Source organism: Gopherus flavomarginatus, chromosome 1 (genome assembly GCF_025201925.1).
Source record: "Gopherus flavomarginatus isolate rGopFla2 chromosome 1, rGopFla2.mat.asm, whole genome shotgun sequence".
In the NCBI taxonomy this organism is placed as follows: Eukaryota; Metazoa; Chordata; order Testudines; family Testudinidae; genus Gopherus; species Gopherus flavomarginatus.
In genome coordinates this window covers 320,290,442-320,315,245 of record NC_066617.1, presented here as the reverse complement: position 1 = coordinate 320,315,245, position 24,804 = coordinate 320,290,442, and the positions used below count along the sequence as shown (strand labels likewise).

The 24,804-nt window shown below is 46.4% G+C and overlaps 1 pseudogene; it reads right to left on the bottom strand.

Annotated features, from left to right (window-relative positions):
• Window positions 1–3,443: 3,443 nt before the first annotated feature.
• LOC127043777 (craniofacial development protein 2-like) overlaps window positions 3,444–24,804 on the bottom strand; it is a 48,688-nt pseudogene continuing 27,327 nt past the window's right edge.

Here is a 24,804-nt window from a genome sequence, read left to right as displayed (position 1 = left end):
TCAATGGTGTTGCAAGCCCTGGTGGATCACAGGGACTGTTTCACCATCACATGGGATGGTCAGGAAAGGTGCATGACACATGCATCTTTAGGAACTCCAGGCTGTTCAGAAAGCTGCAAGCAGGAACTTTCTTTCCAGACTGCAAAACAACCATTGGCGATGTTGAAATGCCAATTATGATCCTGGAAGACCCAGCCTATCTCTTGCTCCCATGGCTCATGAAGCTGTACACAGGCAGCGTCAGCAGCAGTAAGGACCAGTTCAACCATAGGCTGAGCAAGTGCAGAATGGTGGTGGAATGTGCTTTTGGGTGTTTAAAAGACCCCTGGTGTAGTCTACTTACTAGGTTAGACCTCAGTGAAAGCAATATCCCCATTGTTATTGCTGCCTGCTGTGTGTACCATAATATCTGTGAAACAAAGGGAGAAAAGTTTCTGGCAGGGCGGCGGGTGGAGGCAGATCGCCTGGCAGCCAATTTTGAGCAGCTAGCCACTAGGGCAATAAGAAGAGCACATCGAGGCATGCTTCATCTCCGTGAGGCTTTGAAAACTAGTTTCATCAATGACCAACAGTAATGTGACACTTATGTGTGTTGTTCCTTACCTAGCTGTCCCCTTGAGTGCATGTATTCCCCTGTAAACTGCACCCCTGCTAACCACTGTGTCCTGAATGACTAAAGAGCCTTTTCTTCTCAACCCATTAAGTTTTATTATGCTCACAAACACCGAGAGGCAGCAAATAAAAGTAAGGTAACCTGGGGCAAAACGGCTGAGAATGCTGAGGGGGCGGGAAAACAAGGACAGCTTGCTTACAATTGCACTGCAACAACAATCAAAGGCGTGGGAATGGGTGCCTTCTGGTCCTTGTACCCTCCCCTGGATTTGAGTGCAATGGATACCAAACTCTCCGCCTCATAGGATGTCTGGGAGAGGCGGATGTGGAACTTGGCAATGATAGCAGCAGGTTCAGCATAGGCTGCAGTGGGACTTTGGCATCCAGCTGTCTTTCTTGCACCTCAACCAGATGCCCCAACATATCTGTTTGCTACCTCATAATCTGCACCATCTCGTCCTGCGTGTCACTCTTGTGTTCCCTGTCCTTGTGGTCATTGTGCAGGCTCTCTGACAATACAATGCTCCGTCTCGTCATTCTCAGAGGCACACATTAACTCACTGAACATGTCCTCCCAAGTTTTCTTTTTCCGCCTACTAATCTGGGAATATCTGTGTCCTGGTGTGGAGGGTGCGCCTATGGACAAGGTTAAATCTTTTTATAAAAGAAACACACCTCAATGCACTTCCTTGCAAGTCACAACTTAAGCAGAACCTCAGGCTACTGCAAGAGTCAGTTTGCTGCTCCAGCCATGGTGAGTAAGGCCACGAGGCATGGACAAGAGGTCTTCTGCTGCAGCTTTTGTTAAGACATTCTTGGGTTCAATGGTTGCAACCTCAACACAACCCCGTTTCCTCTAGCAGCCTGGATTGTGCTTGAGGACAGGCACCAGCGTGAAGCCCCGCAAATAGTTTGATTGTTACAAAAGTGGCACCGGGTTGGGGGAGAAGGGAGACAAACAGGAAGCCCCCTCCCCGTTTTAAAATGCTGGCTGCAATACGCGGTGATCCCTTCCAACCACAACCAGGGCATGCTTGGGAAAGTGTCATTATGTGACTCAGAATTCACCAGATGGGGCAGATCACTTTCAAATTGCTTACGGTTTAAGAGCTAGCATTTAAAACTTCCCCCATTTCTCCTAGGTGAGCCTATGTGATATAACTCTCCTGAGAGTAACAGAAGTGGAACAGGAGCAGATACTGCAAGCATGTGGATACAGACCTGGTCCTTATGCTGCAGTACTGTGTGCTGCAATGATGCCAGAAGAGTTAATCCTGGATTGGCGTGGGAAAGTGTCTTACCGTGGTGGATGAAATAAGGCAGCCCTTCCTGGAAACCTTCTGCAAAGGATTGCAGAGTACCTCCATGAAAGCTTCCTAGAGATCTCAAAGGAGGATTCCTGGGCCATCCCTGGACACATAAACAGTCTTTTTCGGAGCGCACCCTCTGGGTAGCTGGAGTGGCTGCCAATAACTTCTATCCCAATTTTTTAATTCCGATTCAACATTAAAAATAACAGCATGTAACCGCTACAGTTTGATTGAAAATGTGCACTCACCAGAGGTACCTTTCCTGGCATCATATTCCACTGAAAATTGGTCCTGTGAGGGGATGGATGTGATGGGTTGGATCACAGAAACCCCCTTGGGGCTGCCAACTGATGTGCCAAGACTACTTCTGCCCCTGCTTTCCTGCCCTGGCAGCTTAGGACTTCAGTGCTCTGCCTGGTTTGAGCCAGACCTACTAGCCTGCTGCAAACCCAGACCCAGGGTCTGAACTGTGTGCACCAAAGCTGCAGATTTAGCTGAAAGCAGCTTACAGAAGTGTTCCTGTCTTTCACACTCAGATACCCAACTCCCAATGGGGTCCAACCCCCAAATAAATCCGTTTTACCCTGTACAAAGCTTATACAGAGTAAACTCATAAATTGTTTGCCCTCTGTAACACTGATAGATATACACAGATGTTTTCCGCCCCCCCTCCAGGTATTAATACATACTCTGGGTTAATTAATATATAAAAAGTGATTTTATTAAATACAGAAAGTAGGATTTAAGTATTCCAAGTAGTAACAGACAGAACAAAGTGAATTACCAAGTAAAATAAAATAGAACATTCAAGTCTATGTCTAAGAAAACTGAATACAGATAAAACCTCACCAGTTCCACTAAGCTTCCTTTTATAGACTAGTCTCCTGCTAGTCTGGGTCCAGCAATCACTCACAGCCCCTGTAGTTACTGTCCTTTGTTCCAGTCTCTTTCAGGTATCCTTGGGGGTGGAGAGGCTCTCTCTTTAGCCAGCTGAAGACAAAAAGGAGAGGTCTCCCGGGGGGTTAAATAGACGTTCTCTTGTGGTTTGAGACACCCCCTCCTCACTCCTATGCAAAGTCCAGCTCCAAGATGGAGTTTCGGAGTCACCTGGACAAGTCACATATCCATGCATGACTCCATTTTTACCGGCTAAGTCACATTCCTGGGAAGGCTCAGGTGTGGATTGGCATCTTCATGTTCATTATTGGCTTAAGTGGTTTTTGATTGGGCACTTAATTTGCACTTTTCTCAAGAAGCTGACCAAATGCTTTACTAGGCTAGTTAAAATCAACCCAGTACACAGCCAATATTCATAACTTTGAATACACAAATGTTACATGCATACAAATAGGATGAATACATTCAGTAGATCATAACCTTTACATAGATATGTTACATGGCATAAGTAGCCGAAAACATAGTCCAGTTATGTCACAAATGCAATCATAAGCATATTCCATAAAGCCTTATGCGGGGTGCCATCACATGACAATTAGTCCTGTGAGGGGATGGGCTCCAGAGTTAAAAAAGTTCTTGGCTGTCAGGGAGGATGGATCCTCCACTTGCTTGCTGCGCATTCTCCTCCTCCTCCTCTTCCTCATCAACAATGTCCTTCTTGTTGTTGCCCAAGGTTGCCTGGGGCTCCTGAGAGATATCCATGGAGCATTTTGGGATAGTGGTGGCTTCGCCACCTAGAATCACATGCAGCTTCTCATAGAAGTGGCATATCTGTGGCTCAGAACCAAAGCGACTGTTCACCTCCCTTGTCTTCTGGTGTGCTTGCTGAAGCTCCTTTATTTTCATGTGGCACTGCTGTAGCTCTTCTCCCCTCTGCCCTGCGTGCTTTTGGCACAGATGTCAGCGTTTCTTCTGCTGGTTCAGAGCACTGCCTGCACAAACTCTTCTCCCCACACCACAGTAAGATCCATCACCTCCTATGTGCTCCATGCTGGACTGTGTTCGTGGCCTTGAGTATCTGTTGTCAGCTGTGCTGACAAGCTCTCCACACCAATCAAACAGGAAATGAAAATTCAAAAGTTCCCGGGGCTTTAACAGGGGGTGGTGCTTGACTTGACCAGCTATGTAGATGTGTATGTGTGTGTGTGCGTGAATATTTTTTTAATTCACAATGATGCAGTGTTCACCATTACTATTGTGTCCTTATAAGATGTTAAAGATCTTCAGTTTTCTACAGAAACTGTAGGAAGTTGACTTTGCTGGAAATTTTTACCTGTTTTTATAAAATTATTATTACTTCCATCCTTCAGTGACACGTGGGACTGTATTCAGCCATCAGTATTGCAGAGGAGTTGTACCAGACTGAATCTGGCTCATAACAAGCAAATTCCAACAGAATACCTGCAGGAGTAACCACAGGCTAGTAGATACTCACCATCAAGTTTTATGGGATTACTAGCGCTAGTTCTTTTATGGGAAAAATAGTACATGAGCTAATAACTAGACCTTGTCAGGACATTTAAATTTAGACAAAAATTAAAATGTTTCATTTTTGTTAATTTTTTTCTTGTTTTCATTAAAAAAATGCTTTTGTTACCTTAAAAATTTTTGCTGAAAATGTTTGGAAGAAAACTTTTTCATTAGCTTCGCTAATAACAGATACTTTCTTGCTGCAGAATGTGAATACAATTATTTTTATTCCACATTATATCAAATTCCTCAAGAATACACAATCTGCAAAAATCTCCCTTCTAAATTATGATAGGTGCAGCCCCAGAATGCATATAAAGTTACACTGGTTATAAAACCTTACAGAAATACAAGTGATGGAGGAAGTCAGAGCAACATCTGGTTTTACATGTGACTAGCATGTCCTGGAGTGATATGCTCCCTAAATCTGTCTGTGAAGAAACTCCAGGGGACTCATGAGAAATTCTGAAAAATAAATCCCTCAGCTACGCTGATATAAAAATAGTTCCCAGTACCCCCAAAGGGCTACCAAAAAAAAAGTCATGAGAAACTGAGAGTACCATTTTCCAAGATCAAGGGACAAATAATTGCTGGTTATCATTAATGGATCAAGATAAAGATCTTACTTGAGCAAAACTCCCATTGGCCTAAAGTCTTTAGAGTTTGACTTATTTTTTTATTCATTAGTTATATGGTGCCCTAAGCAAACCTGATATGCCCCAAAGAGTTTACAACCTAAGAGTGAGATCCTTAAATGGATTGGTGACTATGGACCCCTGCACCCTCTTATTGACTTAAATGGGGCTGTGCATGGACTCAGGGGTCTACCTGTGTGGCTCTGTGATGGGGTGGCTTTCCCCTTTGAGGGTTGGAGGCCTGGAGCTGCTTATCCCCATCCAATTCGCCTTCCCCACACCAGCGATGTGGCCTGGGGTTAATTAGTAGAACCTCTGGGGCATGGAGGAGCTGATTCTCCAACAAACGGGCGGCCCCAGGCACCAGCATGCCAAGAGCGTGCCTGGGGCGGTAAGCCATGGAGGGGCGCTCTGCTGGTCACTGTGAGGGCGGCAGACAGGTTGCCTTAGGTGGCATGCCTGCAGAGCGTCCAGTGGTCCCACTGCTTTGGCGGACTTCCCTCAGGCATGCCACCGAATCCATGGGACCGGGGACCTCCCGCAGGCAAGCCGCCGAAGGCTGCCTGCCTGCTGTGCTTGGGGCGGCAAAATATCCAGAGCTACCCTTGCCAACAAAGAGCAGCAGCAGGCTGCAGGGTTGGGGAATGCTCAGGAAGCTGTAGAGAGAAAGGTGGGCTCTTGCAGGGAAGGGCTGGGATTAACCTGCTAAAACAGGAAGGAGCCTGGGACACTAGGGGAGTTTGGGGCTGTGCTCAGTGTAGGGCTGGGGGGAAGACTTTTGAGTTTATTTTTAAACTCGAAGTTGATAAATCAGACCCTAAGAAGGGCTGATGTCACTGGACTCATGAAAGCTGGTGTGGAGTTTAAGAAGCCCCTTGAAGAGGAGAAACTGAGGCAAGCCTTCTGCAGAGCCAACTCTAGCCATGAGGTGGAACTTGGGAGGTGGTTGGCTTGGCTCCATTACAGAATCTATCCCTAAATGGCCATAACAGATGAGGAAGAGACAGATGGAATGGAACAGCATGTGAGGTTTGTGAGGCTGCTTGTATGAGTAAGGGTTTGCAGGATCAGGACTTTTTTTTTGTTGCTTGAATCTTTACCCAAGTGAATTTCCTATTGAATTTAACTCTGCATTTAAGTAAAGATTCAGACTAGGGCCAGTTGAAAATTTTCCATTAAGACTGTTTTTTCAACTAAACACAGTTGTTTTACAAAAAATAACTGCTTTCCATGTAGGGTGGGTTGTTTTTTTCAGCCAATACCAAAAATATTTTAACGAAAATCTCAGTTTTTGAATTTTGGGTAAAAATTCAAAAAATTCTAAGAGGAAAAAATTTTGGACCAGCTCCAAATTTCTCTACATTGGTCATGCCTGAAGTTTCAGCTGATTGTGTTGCACAATCTCATATTCAAATATAGACGATAAGCCCAGAAAAGACCATTTTGATCATCTTAACTGAACCCAATACAGAAACTTAAGTCTTGAGCTCAGTGCCTTTGAAATAATCTGTTAAAATATGTCTCCGGAGCTGGTACTGAAAAACTACACATTACTGGTTGGTAACTTCGCTCACTAATTATTTAAGAGGCGCTAAGATAGTTCAGAGTATATTACTCCCTCTACATACACACTTCCTGTTTCAGCCAGTGTTTTCAATACATGCAGACTCAATGTTCCTACTCTGCTGGAAGGTTTTGTCTTGGTGTCTCTCTCTCTCTCCGCTGGTGGTAGCGTGTATTGGTTGTCTCCCTGGTGGTTGCCTTTTTAGCTATATTTCTGCAGTGCTATATGTAACTACAGAATTATATGAAGTGCTCTGAGAACCTTCAGACCAAAAGTCACCCTATAAATGTAAGGTATTCTCAGAAAAGTTTAGCGAGACACCAGTAGAGCAGCAGTGGGGGAAGGAATATGAGGATTTGCTGGAGCAGAAAAAGACACTTTTTTTTGTTCAACAAACACTCCTTCTGATATCTTACTTTTCTCATTAATTTCTGCTATAGTCTGCATTCCATTCTCATCTAATACAAGGTCAAAACAACCTCTCTCACAGTTCTTTCCCACTCACTTTCTACTTGCCTAGAGCTTCAAGTCTCGCATTATTAGAGTCAGTGTTAGCCTGACTTTGTTAGCCTGACTCTTGCTCTATTCCTAGAGACTAAGATGTCTGCGCTTTTCCCAACTTCCACAAACACATCCTGCTCTAGGCAGCTCTTTTAATACTGATGCAGCATTAGGCTACTGTACATTTGTTTTCAAGGTTAGGTGAGCACAATAAGTCCTGGACATGCTCCACAGCATCAGCATCAATGATCATCATCTCAGACAAGAAAGAGAAGTAACGGTTTTAAGGAGTCAGCAACAGAGGAACCATTTTCACTTCTATATATTTTTACTGCTCGTGATTAATGCTGTTGCTCAAAGGGCCAGTGTGTGGTGTTGTAGGTATGTCAATCCCAGGATATTTAGAGAGAGAATGGGGGTGGGGTAATATCTTTTATTAACCGACTTCTGTTGGTGAGAGAGACAAGCTTTCGAACCACATAGAGCTCTTAAAGGACCAATAAGTTTTCTTGCATCCATGTTTTTTTTCTCTTCATTCATAGGTCAAAGCGAATATTTGTGGAAAACCAGGCCCAGAACTGGACAATAAAGACTGAAAAGGCTGTGATCATACAGAAACCTACATTTTGGGTGGAGAGTCTTCAAATGGAACATGCTAAGAAATGCCATCAGGACACAATGACTAAAATACTTCATCCCAACCCTGGGTCTTATTCAGGTGCTTATTTTTAAAAAGGTCTCAACCTTCAATATTGTGCGCACAATTTTTCACTCATTAGCCTTATTGATGGATTGATTAACCTCTTAGATGACAATGGTCAATAAGGGTTCTGTCTCCTGTGGGCAACAGCATCAGGAATATTATTACCAATGGCATTAGAATGGGAGACCCAAGGAGTACATGAGAAACAACTGCAGTTTATTACATGTCCCTTTATTAACAAATCCACTAAGCAAATAAACAATTTCACAAACAATGAAATACAACAGTGGCAAACCTCTGTGCCCAAGTCGACCGATTCAGGTCCATGGGTCTCACGCTAACAAGTTAAAAGTAACTGTGTAGATAGCACTTTTAAGTTGTGCTTGGGCGCTGAAGCCCAGCCACTTGCCGTAGGCCTCAGAGCGTAAGCTCCAGCCCAGCCCTCAATGTCTATATGGCCATTTTTAGCATAGTAGTGTGAGCCCCACAAGTCTGAGTCTGTCGATTTGGGCTGGGAGGCTCACTGCCTTGGGCTGCTTAGCTATACCCTTAGGTCAGATCCTCAAAGGTATTCAGCCTCCTGACTTCCACTGAAATCAGCAAAGGTCACGAGAGCAGGATTTGCTAGGCTTAAGTTTGAGTCTAGCCTCAACAATTGCTGAAGGGTGCAGAATAAGTGCCTATGAAAAAAGGTATCTTTGCAGTCTTCAGGGCTGCAACATTATGTTCAGAAATGTCCGTTTTGTGCCATGCTTAGGTTGAAGTGGATTAAATCGTTACTCAGGCCTCACAAGGCAAGCAAAATCCTTGGAGTCTTTTATTATGATGAACTAAAGGAAAAAGTATGTATATCATCCTTGGCAACTTCTATGTATTTAATGGCTTTAGAGTGAATGAACATTTGTTACACTAGAGGACACTGTCAGAGCAACATAGCTACTATTTATGTGCCAGTCTCACTTTGAACTTAATTGCTTGGTGATGATTTCTTCCTTTAGAACTACAACATGTTTTTCTAAAGTTTGGAACAGTGTACCAGACAGGTCTCCAGTGAGATAGTGCAGGGATTGGTCCGGTCTTCTTTAACATCTTGATTATTATCTGGAAGAGGAAGTAAGCAGCATGTTAATGAACCTCACAGATGTTATTATACTGGGACAAGTTGCAAATACCTGCCAGGGCAAAGGAATAACACAAAGGGACCTAGTGAGAACAGAAACATGGGAAGGAAATAAAATGAGATTCAGCCTGGAAAAATGCCCACAGATTAATACATCTGAGGGAAAAATAATGTAAAAAAGAGATGCTCAGTGGAAGGGGGAAAACTGGGAAACAGTGATACAGAGAGGAATTAGTGGTGAGCATAGGCAGCTAATTAGACATGAGACTGCAATGTTGCAGCAAAGAAGGGAAAGGCTATTGTGGGCTACGGAACATTGGAACAATTTACCAAGAGTCATGATGGATTCCCCAGCATTAACACATGTTTAAATCAAGATTGGATGTTTGTCTAAAAGATATGCTCTAGGAATTATTTTGGTGCAGTTCCATAGCCTGTATTCAGACTAGGTCAGACTAGGTCAGTGGTTCTCAACCTATTTACCACTGTGGGCCACATAAGTAGCTCTCTAGGTGTTATGTGGGCTGCACCCACACAATATATACCCTATCTGTACATCTACTTGGGTTGCAGCTGTGTGCTGATTGGGCCGCTGCTTGAGAATCACTGGACAGCTAGGGCTGGCCTTTGACCAGGGCAATCAGTGCAATTGCCCAGGGCAACATACTGAAGGGGGTGTGTTTGATATGACCTGCCGACCAAGAGCCAGCTGGGCTTACAGAGGCAGCCAGCCAGCCAGGGAGAGAGACACACATCGCTGGAGAGGGCAGCCCCAAGCTGCAGCTGGACATCAGGAAACTCTTCCAGTGGGAACAGCAGGGGTAGGTGCCTGGGGGTCCTCACTTTCCTGGGACAGAGGGCTCTCTGCGTTAGAAGCAATAGGGAGTGGGGTTGGGCTGGAAGAGGCTCCCAATCTGATCTCTAGGATGGGTGACTGAGAGAGAGGAGAGGGTGAGGAGGGATGTGTTTGCCAGCAGCTTGCCTCGATGTGTCCCAGGTGGGGGCTTGGAGCAGCCTCCCTGCCATTTAGGTTGCGGTGGGGGTGGGTCTGCTGCACTAATGTCCCCTAAAACCCCCCACATGTCCAGGAAAGGGCTTGCTCTTTCCCCCAGCTCTAATGACAGGAGCGCACACTTAGCTGCACTCAGATGAGCACCACACTAACCAGGGTTACTGCAGCTTTCCTGCAGAGAGGTGACACATGGGGAGGCATCCATGGGGAGGCACGGGGAGGCTTGCCTATCCCCGCCCCCCGCAGTTTTCTGTCAGGGTTTGCCTGCTGAGCACTCTCCCCCTTCCCCACGGAAAGCCAAACAAACAGCACCTGCACCAAATAGCTGGGTGCAGTAGGGAAGGGCTGCTGCTTCAGCTCCCCAAGGTGGGGTAGCGGAGGAACAGCTGCTTTCCCACAGGGGAACTGAGAGTAAGGGGGAGGCTTCTTGGTGAGGGGGGGCACTTAGAGGAAACCTTAAATTGTGCCCCTGCCCCCCATCAGCAGGTAAGGGTCCTCTCTGACTCAGAAGCTTCACTCATTTGGTCCCAGGAGCTGTCTCCCCAGAGTCAGGCAGGTGAGTGCACAGGATATAAATGAGTGTGAGATCAGCTCCCCCCGCCATGTGCCTGTGTGAAGAACTTCCTTTTATTTGTTTTAAACCTGCTGTTCCTTAAAATTCCTTTTATTTGTTTTAAACCTGCTGCCCATTAAATATTTTTGTTTGGGCCAACTTTGGTTGGTGAAAGAGGCAAGTTTTTTTGTTCCAAGGGCCTAGAAAAGAGCTCTGTGGGGTTCAAAAGCTTGTCTCTTTCACCAGCCAAAGCTAGTCCAGTTAAAGATATTACCTCAGCCATCTTGTGGCTCTCATATCCTGGTACGGACATGACTACAACAATATTGCAAAAACCACTAAGAGTCAATATCACATGTCAAGATATACAAAATTAATATCCTAAAACTAGAAATGATTTCTTGATTTAACTATTCATTCACTAGTCCATTTGTAACAAGCCCAATTTAGAAGTTTATATCACTGAATTTTTCACTCTAACAGGTTGTCAAGCATCATTTTTCTTGCTTTCCCTATCTGTAAATTTCAATGATTACTGATGGAAACACGTTTGTGGATTTGTGTGGGTATGATGTAATCAAAAGCTAATTTCTAAGTTATGTGCAAAAAAAAAACCCTAGAGTTTTCAGGTGCCTAAGTAACCTCTGTAATCATGGTTAAAGTTGCCTTCCCCTCTCCACATCAAACTCTGAAATGGCACCCTTGGTGAGCCAGAGGGCTGCTGGAAGGTCAGGGCCGGTTATAGGCACCAGCAAACCAAGCATGTGCTTAGGGCGGCACAATTTCAGGGACGGCAGCCAGCCACCTTTATTTTTTTTGCTTTGGCAGTTGCGCTCCCAGATGGGTTTTTTTTTGCTTGGGGTGGCAAAAAAACCTAGAGCCGGCTCTGTGGAAGGCCATGGATTCTGGCAAGATGCAGCCCCAGTGAGACAATGCAAAGCCTGCCTTAAGCCACATGCCGAGGACCAGGCACCACAAGCCACAGCAGAAGCGCAGAAGTAAGGATGGCAATACACCATCAACCATGAAACCCTTACTTCTGCATTGCTGCTGGCGATGGTGTTGCCTTCAGAGCTAGGTGTCTGGCCAGCACCCACTGGTATCAGACCGCCCTGCCAGTGCTTAATTTGTGCCAGGGCTGAGCTCTGGCATCTCTTTCAATACAAATTAAACACTGGAGGACATAGCGGGACCCAGAGGTGATGGGGTGGGAGGATCCTGTGGGGGCTAGGAGTGATGGAGGTCTCCAAAATATAAGTTCACCCAGGGTGCCATTTTCCCTAAGGCCAGCCCTGATCAGTCATCTCTTCTTGTCTTGGCATATATGAATCTATGAAAAGTCATGAAGCTTGGAGCTAATGATCCCTCTTTCTACTGTCCTGATACAAACATACCCCTACTGGTGCATTCAGTTTGGGGCACCACATTCCCAGAAAGATATAGTGGGAACTCAGAGAAAAGTATCAAGTGTCAAGGGAGCTTGTGGTTCTGACATAAGTAAACTCCAGCAGCACACCTCCAAAAAGAGATAGTTTGACTAAACTTGGGAGATTTAACCAAAATGTATTAATCTGTATATTGCTATTTGGATACAAACAAGCATAGGGGCACTAAAACTGAATCTACTTTACAGCCATATGCGCACACTCCTTGCATACAGTACAACATGCATGGGCGCTTCTGTAGATGTGTAAGCAATATGGAGGCTGTCTAAATACAGTTTTTGGAAAGTGACTCTTTCCTTGTCCAAGAGAAATAATGATCCTCAATCTCATACACAGTTTTTCCCATGACATTGTTGGAAACCCATTGGATCACAGTTAATTTCTTTGATAAGGTTCTTCGGAAGACAGTGGGTGTTAAAAACTCATTTTGTCCTCAATTTTTTGTATGCATTCAGCTTTTATGAACTGCAGGATGATGTCTCATTTAAGACTATTGAACGAGAAAATGCTTCCCTGCCTACATCTCAAGCAAATCTCTGTGGAGATGAGACTCCTTAGTTAACAAGTCTCAGAACAGACACCAAGTGAATTTCAGATTGTACCTGTGATGGGTTGGATCACAGAAACCCCCTTGGGAACTACCAACTAATGTGCTAAGACTACTTCTGCCCCTGCTTTCCCTGCCAGCTTGGGACTCCAGCACCCTGTCTTGTTGAGCCAGACATGCCAGTCTACTCCAACACAGACCCACGGTTTGAATCATGTGCCCCAAAGCTGCAGGCTTAGCTGAAAGCAGCTTACAGAAGTGTTCCTGTCTTTAATACTCAGACACCCAATTCCCAAATAGATCCGTTTTACCCTGTATAAATCTTATAGAGAGTAAACTCATAAATTGTTTGCCCTTTATAACACTGATAGAGAGATATGCACAGATGTTTGCCCCCTCCCCTCCAGGTATTAATACATACTCTGAGTTAATTAATAAGTAAAAAGTGATTTTATTAAATACCAAAAGTAGGATTTAAGTAGTTCCAAGTTGTAACAGACAGAACAAAGTGAATTACCAAGTAAAATAAAATACAACACGCAAGTCTATGTCTAAGAAAACTGAATACAGATAAAACCTCACCAGTTCCACTAAGCTTCCTTTTATACACTAGTCTCCTGCTAGTCTGGGTCCAGCAATCACTCACAGCCCCTGTAGTTATTGTCCTTTATTCCAGTCTCTTTCAGGTATCTTTGAGGGTGGAGAGGCTCTCTCTTTAGCCAGCTGAAGACAAAATGGAGGGGTCTCCCAAGGGCTTAAATAGACTTTCTCTTGAGGGTAGAGACCACCTCCTCTCCCCTATGCAAAGTCCAGCTCCAAGATGGAGTTTTGGAGTCACCTGGGCAAGTCACATGTCCATGCATGACTCAGTTTTTACAGGCAGCAGCCATTGCTTACCTGCTCCCTTGAACATCCTCATATAGACCTCTTATGTGGATTGGAGCCTCCCAAGATCCATTGTCCCTTACGTGCTTTTTGATTGGGCATTTAATTTGCACATTCCTTTTTCAAGAAGGTGACCGAATGCTTTACAAAGGCTACTTAAAAATCAAACCAGTGCCCAGCCAATATTTAATAACTTTGAATACAAAAATGATACATGCATACAAATAGGATTAATAGATTCAGTAGATCATAATCTTTACAGAGATATGTTACATGGCATATGTAGCTGTCATAACCTTAGTCCCAGATTTGGACCTTAGCGTCCAAAATATGGGGGTTAGCATGAAAACCTCCAAGCTTAGTTACCAGCTTGGACCTGGTACTTGCTGCCACCACCCAAAAAATTAGAGTGTTTTGGGGCACTCTGGTCCCCCTGAAAAACCTTCCCTGGGGACCCCAAGACCCAAATCCCTTGAGTCTCACAACAAAGGGAAATAATCCTTTTTCCCTTCCCCCCTCCAGGTGCTCCTGGAGAGATACACAGACACAAGCTCTGTGAAACTACACAGAGTGACTCCCCCTCTCTGTTCCCAGTCCTGGAAACAAAAAGTACTTTCCTATTCCCCCAGAGGGAATGCAAAATCAGGCTAGCAAATCCAACACACAGATCTCCCCTGATTTCTTCCTCCCACCAATTCCCTGGTGAGTACAGACTCAATTTCCCTGAAATTTCCCAGTAAAGAAAACTTCAACAGGTCTTAAAAGAAAGCTTTATATAAAAAAGAAAGGAAAAATACATACAAATGGTCTCTCTGTATTAAGGTGATAAAATACAGGGTCGATTGCTTAAAAGAATATTGAATAAACAGCCTTATTCAAAAAGAATACAAATCAAAGCACTCCAGCACTTATATTCATGCAAATACCAAAGAAAAGAAACCATATAACTTACTATCTGATCTCTTTGTCCTTACACTTAGAAACAGAAGACTAGAAAACAGAAACTACTTCTCCAAAGCTCAGAGAAAGCAGGCAGACAGAAAACAAAGACTCAGACACAAACTTCCCTCCACCCAGAGTTGAAAAAATCCGGTTTTCTGATTGGTCCTCTGGTCAGGTGCTTCAGGTGAAAGAGACATTAACCCTTAGCTATCTGTTTATGACACGCCCCCCAAATTGCAGACAGTGGGGAAGCTCACTGGCGGCGATTTCCTTCTAGAACTTTAAAATAAACAGATTACTACAACACATGCACCTTTAGATATACTACTAAGTATATAACTAACAGACTTCTACATTTTAAGAACACTTTTTAACTACTGAATTCTGGGAAACTCTCACGGGAGAGTGCATCAGCAACTTTATTAGAAGCCCCTGTGATGTGTTGAATTTCAAAATCAAAATCTTGGAGAGCTAAACTCCAACGAAGAAGTTTCTTGTTGTTCCCCTTGGCAGTATGAAGCCACTTTAGTGCAGCATGGTCAGTTTGTAGTTGGAACCGCCGTCCCCAAACATATGGGCGTAGCTTTTCCAGGGCGTACACAATGGCATAGCATTCCTTTTCACTGACTGACCAGTGACTTTCCCTCTCAGACAGTTTCTTGCTGAGAAACACGACAGGATGGAAGTTGTGATCTGTTGCTTCCTGCATGAGCACTGCTCCTATACCACGCTCAGATGCATCCGTGGTTACTAGGAATGGTTTGTCAAAATCCGGGGCCCTGAGCACAGGATCAGACATGAGCATCGCCTTAAGCTGGGTAAAGGCCTTTTGACACTCATCAGTCCACTTAACGGCATTTGGCTGGGTCTTTTTGGTCAGGTCGGTCAATGGGGCAGCGATTTGGCTGTAGTGTGGTACAAATCGCCTGTAGTATCCGGCCAAGCCTAAGAAGGATTGGACCTGCTTCTTGGACCGTGGGACAGGCCACTTTTGGATAGCATCCACTTTGGCCTGTAGGGGGTTTATGGTTCCTCGACCCACCTGGTGCCCCAGGTAAGTCACTCTGTTTTGGCCTATTTGACACTTTTTGGCCTTAACAGTTAGTCCTGCCTGCCTGATGCGCTCAAAGACCTTTTCCAGGTGTAGTAGGTGTTCGGGCCAGGAGTCTGAAAAAATGGCCACATCATCGAGGTAGGCAACTGCAAATTCTCCCAGTCCAGCTAGTAGACCATCTACCAGCCTCTGGAAGGTGGCGGGTGCATTTCGAAGGCCGAAAGGAAGGACATTGAATTCATACACCCCCGCATGGGTGACGAATGCTGACCTCTCCTTGGCAGGTTCATCTAGTGGTACTTGCCAGTACTCCTTGGTTAAGTCTATTGTAGAGATGAACTGGGCACGTCCCAACTTCTCCAATAGCTCATCGGTACGTGGCATTGGATAGTTGTCCGGACGAGTTACAGCATTTAGCTTACGGTAGTCCACGCAAAAGCGTATTTCCCCATCTGGTTTGGGTACCAGAACCACTGGAGATGCCCATGCACTGGTAGATGGGTGGATTATACCCATCTGTAGCATGTTCTGGATCTCCCGTTCTATAGCAGCTTGGGCATGAGGAGACACCCGGTAGGGTGGGGTTCTGATTGGGTGAGCATTACCTGTATCAATGGAGTGGTATGCCCGTTCAGTCCGTCCTGGGGTGGCTGAGAACAATGGGGCGAAGCTAGTGCACAGCTCCTTGATTTGTCGCCGCTGCAGACGTTCCAGGGTGGTTGAGAGGTTCACCTCTTCCACGCCACCGTCTTTTTTTCCCGTCGTAGTAGACACCGTCAGGCCACTCAGCATCATCTCCCTGGACTGTAAACTGACAAACCTGTAAGTCTCTGGAATAGAAAGGCTTGAGAGAATTAACATGGTACACTTTAGGCTTTAGTGAGGAATTGGGAAATGCTATGAGGTAGTTTACAGCTCCCAGGCGCTCTTGGACCGTGAATGGCCCTTCCCATGATGCTTCCATCTTATGGGCCTGTTGCGCCTTCAAGACCATAACCTGGTCTCCTACCTTGAAGGAACGTTCTCTGGCATGTCTGTCATACCAGGCCTTTTGCTCTTCTTGAGCATCCTTTAGGTTCTCTCTAGCAAGGGCTAAAGAGTGTCGGAGGGTGCTTTGTAGGTTGCTTACAAAGTCCAGAATGTTAGTTCCTGGAGAAGGCGTAAACCCCTCCCATTGCTGCTTCACCAACTGTAATGGCCCCTTAACCTCGTGACCATACACAAGTTCAAACGGTGAAAACCCTAAACTGGGATGTGGTACAGCCCTGTAGGCAAACAGTAACTGCTGCAACACTAGGTCCCAATTATTGGAGAATTCGTTGATGAATTTTCGTATCATGGCCCCCAAAGTTCCATTGAACCTTTCCACCAGGCCATTGGTTTGATGGTGGTATGGGGTGGCAACCAAGTGATTCACCCCATGAGTTTCCCACAGTTTTTCCATGGTCCCTGCCAGGAAATTAGACCCTGAATCTGTAAGGATGTCGGAGGGCCAACCTACCATGGCAAAGATGTCTGTTAAGGCCAGGCACACAGTGTTAGCCCTGGTGTTGCCTAGAGCTACTGCTTCTGGCCATCGGGTAGCAAAGTCCACTAAAGTCAGTACGTACTGCTTTCCTCTGGGCGTCTTTTTTGGGAAAGGGCCCAGAATATCCACAGCTACTCGCTGAAATGGGACCTCAATTATGGGGAGTGGCTGGAGAGGGGCCTTGACCTGGTCTTGAGGCTTTCCCACTCTTTGGCATACCTCACAAGACCGGACATACTTGGCAACGTCCTTGCCCATCCCCTCCCAGTGGAAGGACTTCCCCAACCGGTCTTTGGTTCTGTTCACCCCAGCATGGCCACTGGGATGATCATGGGCTAAGCTTAAGAGCTTCCCCCGGTACTTAGTTGGAACCACCAACTGTTTTTGCGGCTGCCATTCTTCCCAGTGTCCACCAGAAAGAATTTCCTTGTATAAAAGTCCTTGGTCTATAACAAACCGGGATCGATTAGAAGAGCTGAGAGGCAGTGGGGTGCTCCGTGCCGCCGCCCAAGCTTTCTGAAGGCTGTCATCCGCTTCCTGCTCAGCCTGGAACTGTTCCCTTGAGGCTGGGGTCACCAGTTCTTCCTCAGACTGTGGACTTGGGCTTGGTCCCTCTGGAAGCGATGTAGGTGATGGGGTTGTTTCCGTTGCTGGTGAACCGCTCTCCGCTGGTGCACCTGAGGGTATTTCAGGCTCTGGCTGAGCCTTTTGGGTATGGCTGTCTGTTGCTTCTGCCAGTTGTGGCTCGCTGGCGCCCACTGGCGTTGAGTTTGAAGATGGGGTTGCAATCGCTGGTGCTGGTTGCTGTTCCAGTTCCGGGCCTGGGACTGGAGGTGCTGTGGCTGGTTCAGTGGTTGGCATGGAATCTGGATCCACTACCTCTGTCTGGGTCTCTGGTAACACAGACGGGGCGTCTGTGGATGGTTCAGGAACAGGAATGGGTCTGGAAGCTTGCCTGGTTTGGCTACGTGTAACCATTCCCACTCTCTTGGCCCGCCTCACCTGGTTGGCCAAGTCTTCCCCCAGTAGCATGGGGATAGGATAATTGTCATAGACTGCAAAAGTCCACATTCCTGACCAGCCTTTGTACTGGACAGGCAGTTGAGCTGTAGGCAAGTCTACAGCTTGTGACATGAAGGGGTAAATTGTAACTTTGGCCTTTGGGTTGATGAATTTGGGTTCAACGAAGGATTGGTGGATAGCTGACACTTGTGCCCCCGTGTCTCTCCACGCAGTAAACTTCTTTCCGCCCACTCTCAAATTTTCCCTTCGCTCCAAGGGTATTTGAGAGGCATCCGGGCCTGGGGATCTTTGGTGTGATGGTGGTGTAATGAATTGCACTCGCATGGTGTTCTTTGGACAGTTGGCCTTGATATGTCCCAGTTCATTACACTTAAAGCATCTTCCATCTGATGGGTCACTGGGCCGAGGTGAGTTACTGGAGACTGGTGAGGTGGAAGGGTAGGGTGTCTGTGGCTTTACTTGGGTGGTATGTGGGGTCTTTGGCTGTCCTCGGTTGTAGGGTTTATGGTCTGTGTGCCCCCTGGGGTAATCGTTCCCCTTGACAGTAGCTTTCTTGCTTTCTGCCAGTTCCATCCATTTGGCTCCAATCTCCCCCGCCTCAGCGAGATCTTTGGGTTTTCCATCTTGTATGTACCGTGTGATGTCTTCAGGAACACCATCCAAGAACTGCTCCATTTGTATGAGGAGGTGCAGTTCTTCCAAGGTTTGAACGTTGTTTCCTGTTATCCAGGCCTCATAGTTTTTTGCAATGTAGTAGGCGTGTTTGGGAAATGACACCTCTGGTTTCCACTTTTGGGTTCTGAAGCGCCGACGGGCATGATCTGGGGTTATCCCCATTCTGTATCTGGCCTTGGTTTGAAAAAGTTTATAGTCATTCATTTGCTGCTTAGGCATTTCAGCTGCCACCTCTGCTAAAGGTCCACTGAGCTGTGACCTTAATTCTACCATGTACTGGTCTTCGGGAATGCTGTACCCAAGACAGGCTCTTTCAAAATTTTCCAAGAAGGCCTCGGTGTCATCACCTGCCTTGTAGGTGGGAAATTTCCTGTGCTGTGGAGCAATAATTGGCGCCGGGTTGTTAGGGTTGGTTGGCACATGCAGCCCAGCTTTTGCCAACTCCAGTTCATGTTTTCTCTGTTTTTCCTTCTCTTCATTCTCTTTTTGTTGTTTTTTCCATTTCTTTTTGTTGTTTTTCCATTTCTTTTTGGTGTTTTTCCATTTCTTTTTGGTGTTTTTCCATGTCTCGGCTGTGGGCCGCCTCTTCTTCTGCTTGTTTCCTTCGGTAGGCCACCTCTTCTTCTTCTAGTTTTCTTTTGTGTGCTGCCTCTTTGGCTGCCTGTTCTCTTTGGAAGGCTGCCAGTTTGATGCTTTCTTCCTTTTCTTTCATCTCCATCTGTCGCCTGTGTTCAGCTTCTTTGAATTGCTCTTCGGCCTCAATTTTTGCCTTAGAAGTCATGATTCCTGTTTTCTTGTGTTGGGGTGCCCTCCGGTGTTTATCTTCTGAACTGCAGGCTCTGTTGCCTCCTGGAGTCTGCCTAGCAACAGTGCCTTTAGCTAATCTTCAATGTTAAGTAAACCTGAAAAACCACTTTATTTGCATATATATAGTGCTGGTAATGACTCTCAATGGGAGTGCTATTGTGTGACAAAAGACCCTTAACAGTCTGGTAATGGCTTCTTGCTTAACATGCAAGCCACAAACTGCCAGAGAGAGCAGAAAAAAAAAATTCTCTCTGGTTCCCTTTTAAAACCAAACTGTTTCTCTCTGCTAAAAAGCCCTTAGCAGAGAAAAGAAAAATATAATATTCCTACTGGCTTCTGGATTCTGTCTATATCCCAACCGCTGCTACACCATGTCATAACCTTAGTCCCAGATTTGGACCTTAGCGTCCAAAATATGGGGGTTAGCATGAAAACCTCCAAGCTTAGTTACCAGCTTGGACCTGGTACTTGCTGCCACCACCCAAAAAATTAGAGTGTTTTGGGGCACTCTGGTCCCCCTGAAAAACCTTCCCTGGGGACCCCAAGACCCAAATCCCTTGAGTCTCACAACAAAGGGAAATAATCCTTTTTCCCTTCCCCCCTCCAGGTGCTCCTGGAGAGATACACAGACACAAGCTCTGTGAAACTACACAGAGTGACTCCCCCTCTCTGTTCCCAGTCCTGGAAACAAAAAGTACTTTCCTATTCCCCCAGAGGGAATGCAAAATCAGGCTAGCAAATCCAACACACAGATCTCCCCTGATTTCTTCCTCCCACCAATTCCCTGGTGAGTACAGACTCAATTTCCCTGAAATTTCCCAGTAAAGAAAACTTCAACAGGTCTTAAAAGAAAGCTTTATATAAAAAAGAAAGGAAAAATACATACAAATGGTCTCTCTGTATTAAGGTGATAAAATACAGGGTCGATTGCTTAAAAGAATATTGAATAAACAGCCTTATTCAAAAAGAATACAAATCAAAGCACTCCAGCACTTACATTCATGCAAATACCAAAGAAAAGAAACCATATAACTTACTATCTGATCTCTTTGTCCTTACACTTAGAAACAGAAGACTAGAAAACAGAAACTACTTCTCCAAAGCTCAGAGAAAGCAGGCAGACAGAAAACAAAGACTCAGACACAAACTTCCCTCCACCCAGAGTTGAAAAAATCCGGTTTTCTGATTGGTCCTCTGGTCAGGTGCTTCAGGTGAAAGAGACATTAACCCTTAGCTATCTGTTTATGACAGTAGCATAAAACATATTCCAGTTATATGATATATACATTCATAAGCATATTCCCACGAAGCTTTATGGGGTACACTGTTGGGTCTAAACTTTTGGTGAACTTTGGGGAGCCAAAACACACCCAGACTGACTGTCTCTGCATAATCCTTCCTGAACCCTTTTGAACAAAGCACTGACCTGCAAACTACTCATGACACCCCCTTTCCCTAGTAGCCATTAGCCTTTATCTCTATGCATTTACTTGTTAACTTGCTTTTCCTGTAAAATCTTGATTAATTATGCATGACCATTATCTTTTGTTAATCACTTTGTTTACTTCTGTGTATAAATATTGATGCTCACCCCTAATAAAGGGGCCACACTTAATCTAAAGCTTTTTAGAGCTAAGGATAGTGTGAGCCCGTTGATCAACGCATTGGTGTCTGGTCTCTGACAGAATTGTGTGCCCCATACCAACTCCGCACGAACTCGGGTGCTGGAGAGGTGAGTGAGGACTTGCTTTATTACCTAACAATTTGGGGGCTCGTCCGGGATTCCTTCTGGTGCGGTACCTCTGTCCAGTGGTCAGACCACTCATATATGAATTGGCAAGGCGCCACAGGAGATTTCTCCCAGCCAATTCAATATTGAGGGGTCATGTATTGGACAGCAGGGTAAACGCCAGTTGGAGGGCTCCTGTCAGACACCATGGGTCAAGGGACTAGCGTGCCTCTTGAGAGTCCGTTGGGGATTGTAAATAAGTTATGGAACGAAGGGAAACTCCCAGTACAGACAGGAATGTCTAGGAAGAAGTTGTACACACTATGTGTAAGGAATTGGACTGGGTATACCGCGGTATTGGCCGACCCGGAGATGAGGTGGCCTTCGTATGGCTCTTTCGAACAGGCTGCCTTAAGAGGAGTAAAGAGCCAGATCGAAAAAGACCATCCGGGACAGTTATGTTACTGGTTTTGTTGGGACACAGCAGCAGAGCTGTGGAAATCTTTAAAAATTATGGCAGTCAGGTACTCTCCCGAGAGTGAACCCCCTCCAGGTTATTTCGATGAAGGGTGTAGACCACGGCGTGTTTTGACTCGTCAGCTGGTCCCCTCTGCACCTGCCCCTATTCCTCCGCAGGGGGACTCTCTCCATGTAGCAGAGGGGAATCTGCAGAATCCCAGATTGGAATTTCTGCAGAAGGATGAGGAGGAAATGGAGGGGCAAACCTCGGGAGGAGTAGTTACTAGGCTAATGTCCAAACAGATACAGCAGGGTGCATGCCCCCCCCCCCCGAGGATAGCCCAGAGGATGTCCCCGTCAAATCTCTTGCAAGTAATAAAAGTATAGTTAGAGAGATGCCTTTACAGGTGCACCACCAGCTCAGCCCATTCCCCAGGCCTGGATCAACTACGGGAAACAGCAACAGCCGCAGCAAACTCAGCCTCCTCAATGACGGTACCCCGGGGGCGAAGACAAACAATGTGATGGTCTTATTTCCTTAATGACTTTAGCCGGCTCCTTTCTCACTTTCTCCCCTCCCAGCAAAGAGCCTCGTTTAACCCTTTCAGTCCAGGGACTGCCTGTCTCTTTCCTCATTGATACTGGGGCTACTTTCTCTCTTTTAAATCATGCCCCCTCTCCCTGGCTATCCTCTGAGGTTAAAACTGCGACTGGGGTGGAGGGCAACCCACAGTCTCTGGGACTCACTTTGCCTTTGAATGTTATTTATGCTGATAAATGTTTTCCTCACCGTTTTCTTTTTTCCCCAGCTTGTCCGATCCCTTTGATGGGCCGGGATTTACTCTGTAAGCTTGAGGCTACTTTAACCTGCACTCCTGAAGGGGTAGGATTATTGATGACAGTGTTAGGAGATTCGGCCCCTACTCAGGGTAATTGGGAAACACCCCCCTCTCTCTCCCCTGACCTCACTGACTTGCCTTCAACCCTCTGGGGAATTTCTGACACTGATGTTGGCCTGCTCCTTTCGGCAGAGCCCGTAAGGATTCAGGTGAAGCCTTCCTTAACCCCCCCGTCAGTCCCTCAATACCCCCTGTCGCTGGAAGCCCGGGAGGGCATCCGCCCCATTATCGAGGGATTCATTGCACAAAAGCTAGTCTGCCCTCAGCGCACTCCCTGTAACACCCCTATACTGCCTGTCAAAAAGCCTCCTAAAAAGGACGGAGACCCTGTTCGTTGGCGCTTTGTACAGGATCTACAAGTTGTTAATCAGTATGTGGTCCCTCTTCATGCAGTAGTTCCTGACCCAGCTACTATCATCAGCCAAATCCCCTGGGATGCTGAGTGGTTCACTGTTATTGACTTAAAATCAGCTTTTTTCAGCATTCCTGTGCACCCAGACTCTCAGTATCTCTTTGGTTTCACCTGGGAGGGACAAAGTTATGTCTGGCAACGACTTCCTCAAGGCTACAGAGACAGCCCCACGATTTTCAGCCAGTGCCTCCGCCATGACTTGGAAGGTTTCACCAGTCCGCAGGGATCCACATTGGTCCTATACGTAGATGACATCCTATTAGGTAATCGCGAAGAAGCTGCCCTCCGCATCGATGGTAAGGCACTTTTATTATACCTACACACCAGAGGCCACAAGGTAGACCCTAAAAAGATTCAGTGGGTCTCACAAAAGGTCCGATATCTGGGCTTCCTGTTAACCCCAGAGGGAAGACAGATGGACCCAGCCCGCATAAAGACTATTCAAAACTGCCCTCTACCGAACACCAAGAAACAACTTCGAGGTTTCTTAGGATTAATTGGCTTCTGTCGCCCCTGGTTGCCGTCCTGCAGGGAGTTAAGCAAACCGCTCCACCGACTCACTGCTAACCTTGCTCCTGACCCTTTGCAGTGGTCCCCGGACACTATTCAAGCCTTTCAGTTACTCAAGGACAGTGTGGCCTCCTCCATGTCTCTCCGCCCCCCCAATTACAGCAAACCCTTTCACCTTTTTGTCCACGAGAGGGGCGGAATTGCTAGTGGTGTCCTTACCCAGCTGAGCGGGCCCCACCATTTCCCGCTTGCTTTTTACTCTCAGCAAATCGACCCTGTCGCTCAGGGAACCCCATCCTGCACCCGGACTCTGGCAGCAGCTGCCCTGCTGATCACAAAGGCAAAGAGCCTAACCCTGGGTCATTTTACCACGGTTTGGACCTCTCATGCCTTGTCAGCCCTTCTGCGTAGGGGCACAACCCAAGTCTTTTCGGCCCATCGTCAGCAACAGCTACAGGCCGAACTCTTAGAAGACACTAACCTAATTTTTGAAAGGTATGGACCCCTTAATCCAGCTACCTTGCTTCCTGACCTGCCAGTCCTCCAGGATCAGCACGACTGTGTGGAAGTAGTTTACAGCATCTTACAGATAAGAGACAACCTGTTTGACGTGCCACTGGACAACCCCGATTGCATCCTCTTCTCGGACGGAAGCTCCTTCTATGTTGATGGCAAGCGTTTCACTGGTTATGCTGTCACCTCTGAATGGGACATTCAAGAGGCCGCCTCACTGCCAGGCAACTGGGGAGCCCAAGCCGCTAAACTCTATGCCCTGGCCCGAGCTTGCCAGTTGGCCGCTGGTAAGACCGTTACCATTTTTACTGATAGCAAATATGCTTTTGGAGTTGTGCATTGTCATATCCACCTCTGGAAGTTTCGAGGTTTCCAGACAGCTGCCGGTAAACCCATTCAGCACCTCCCCCTCATCCACAAGCTTTTGGACGCCCTCCAAAAACCCTCTGTCCTGGCTGTAGTTCACTGCCGGGCCCATACTAAAGATAGTAGCCCCGTTACCCGTGGGAATGCCCTGGCTGACGCCTCCGCTAAGAAGGCTGCCACCTTACCTTTAGCCATGCCCACATTGGCTATTGCAGCCTCCTCCTTTACTCCACCGCACCCCGTACCAGTACCCGCTGCTGAACTACAATCATGGGAGAGCCTCGGGGCCACTCTGGTCAAAGGGACCTGGCTTATGCCAGATGGCCGAGCCTGCCTCCCTCGCTCCACATACCCCGTGGCAGTTCGCTGGCACCATGATAAAGGGGGTCACTACGGCACGCACGCCCTCGTGAACACCATCGCTCGCTTTTGGTATGCTCCAGGCATTCAACCCTATTGCCTATCAATAGTGAAAGCATGCAGCACATGTCAGTGTAATGGACCTGCTCCACCTCTTAACAAAATTAAGGGTGAAAAACCTCCGCCTGCTGCTCCATTTCAACATCTTCAAAT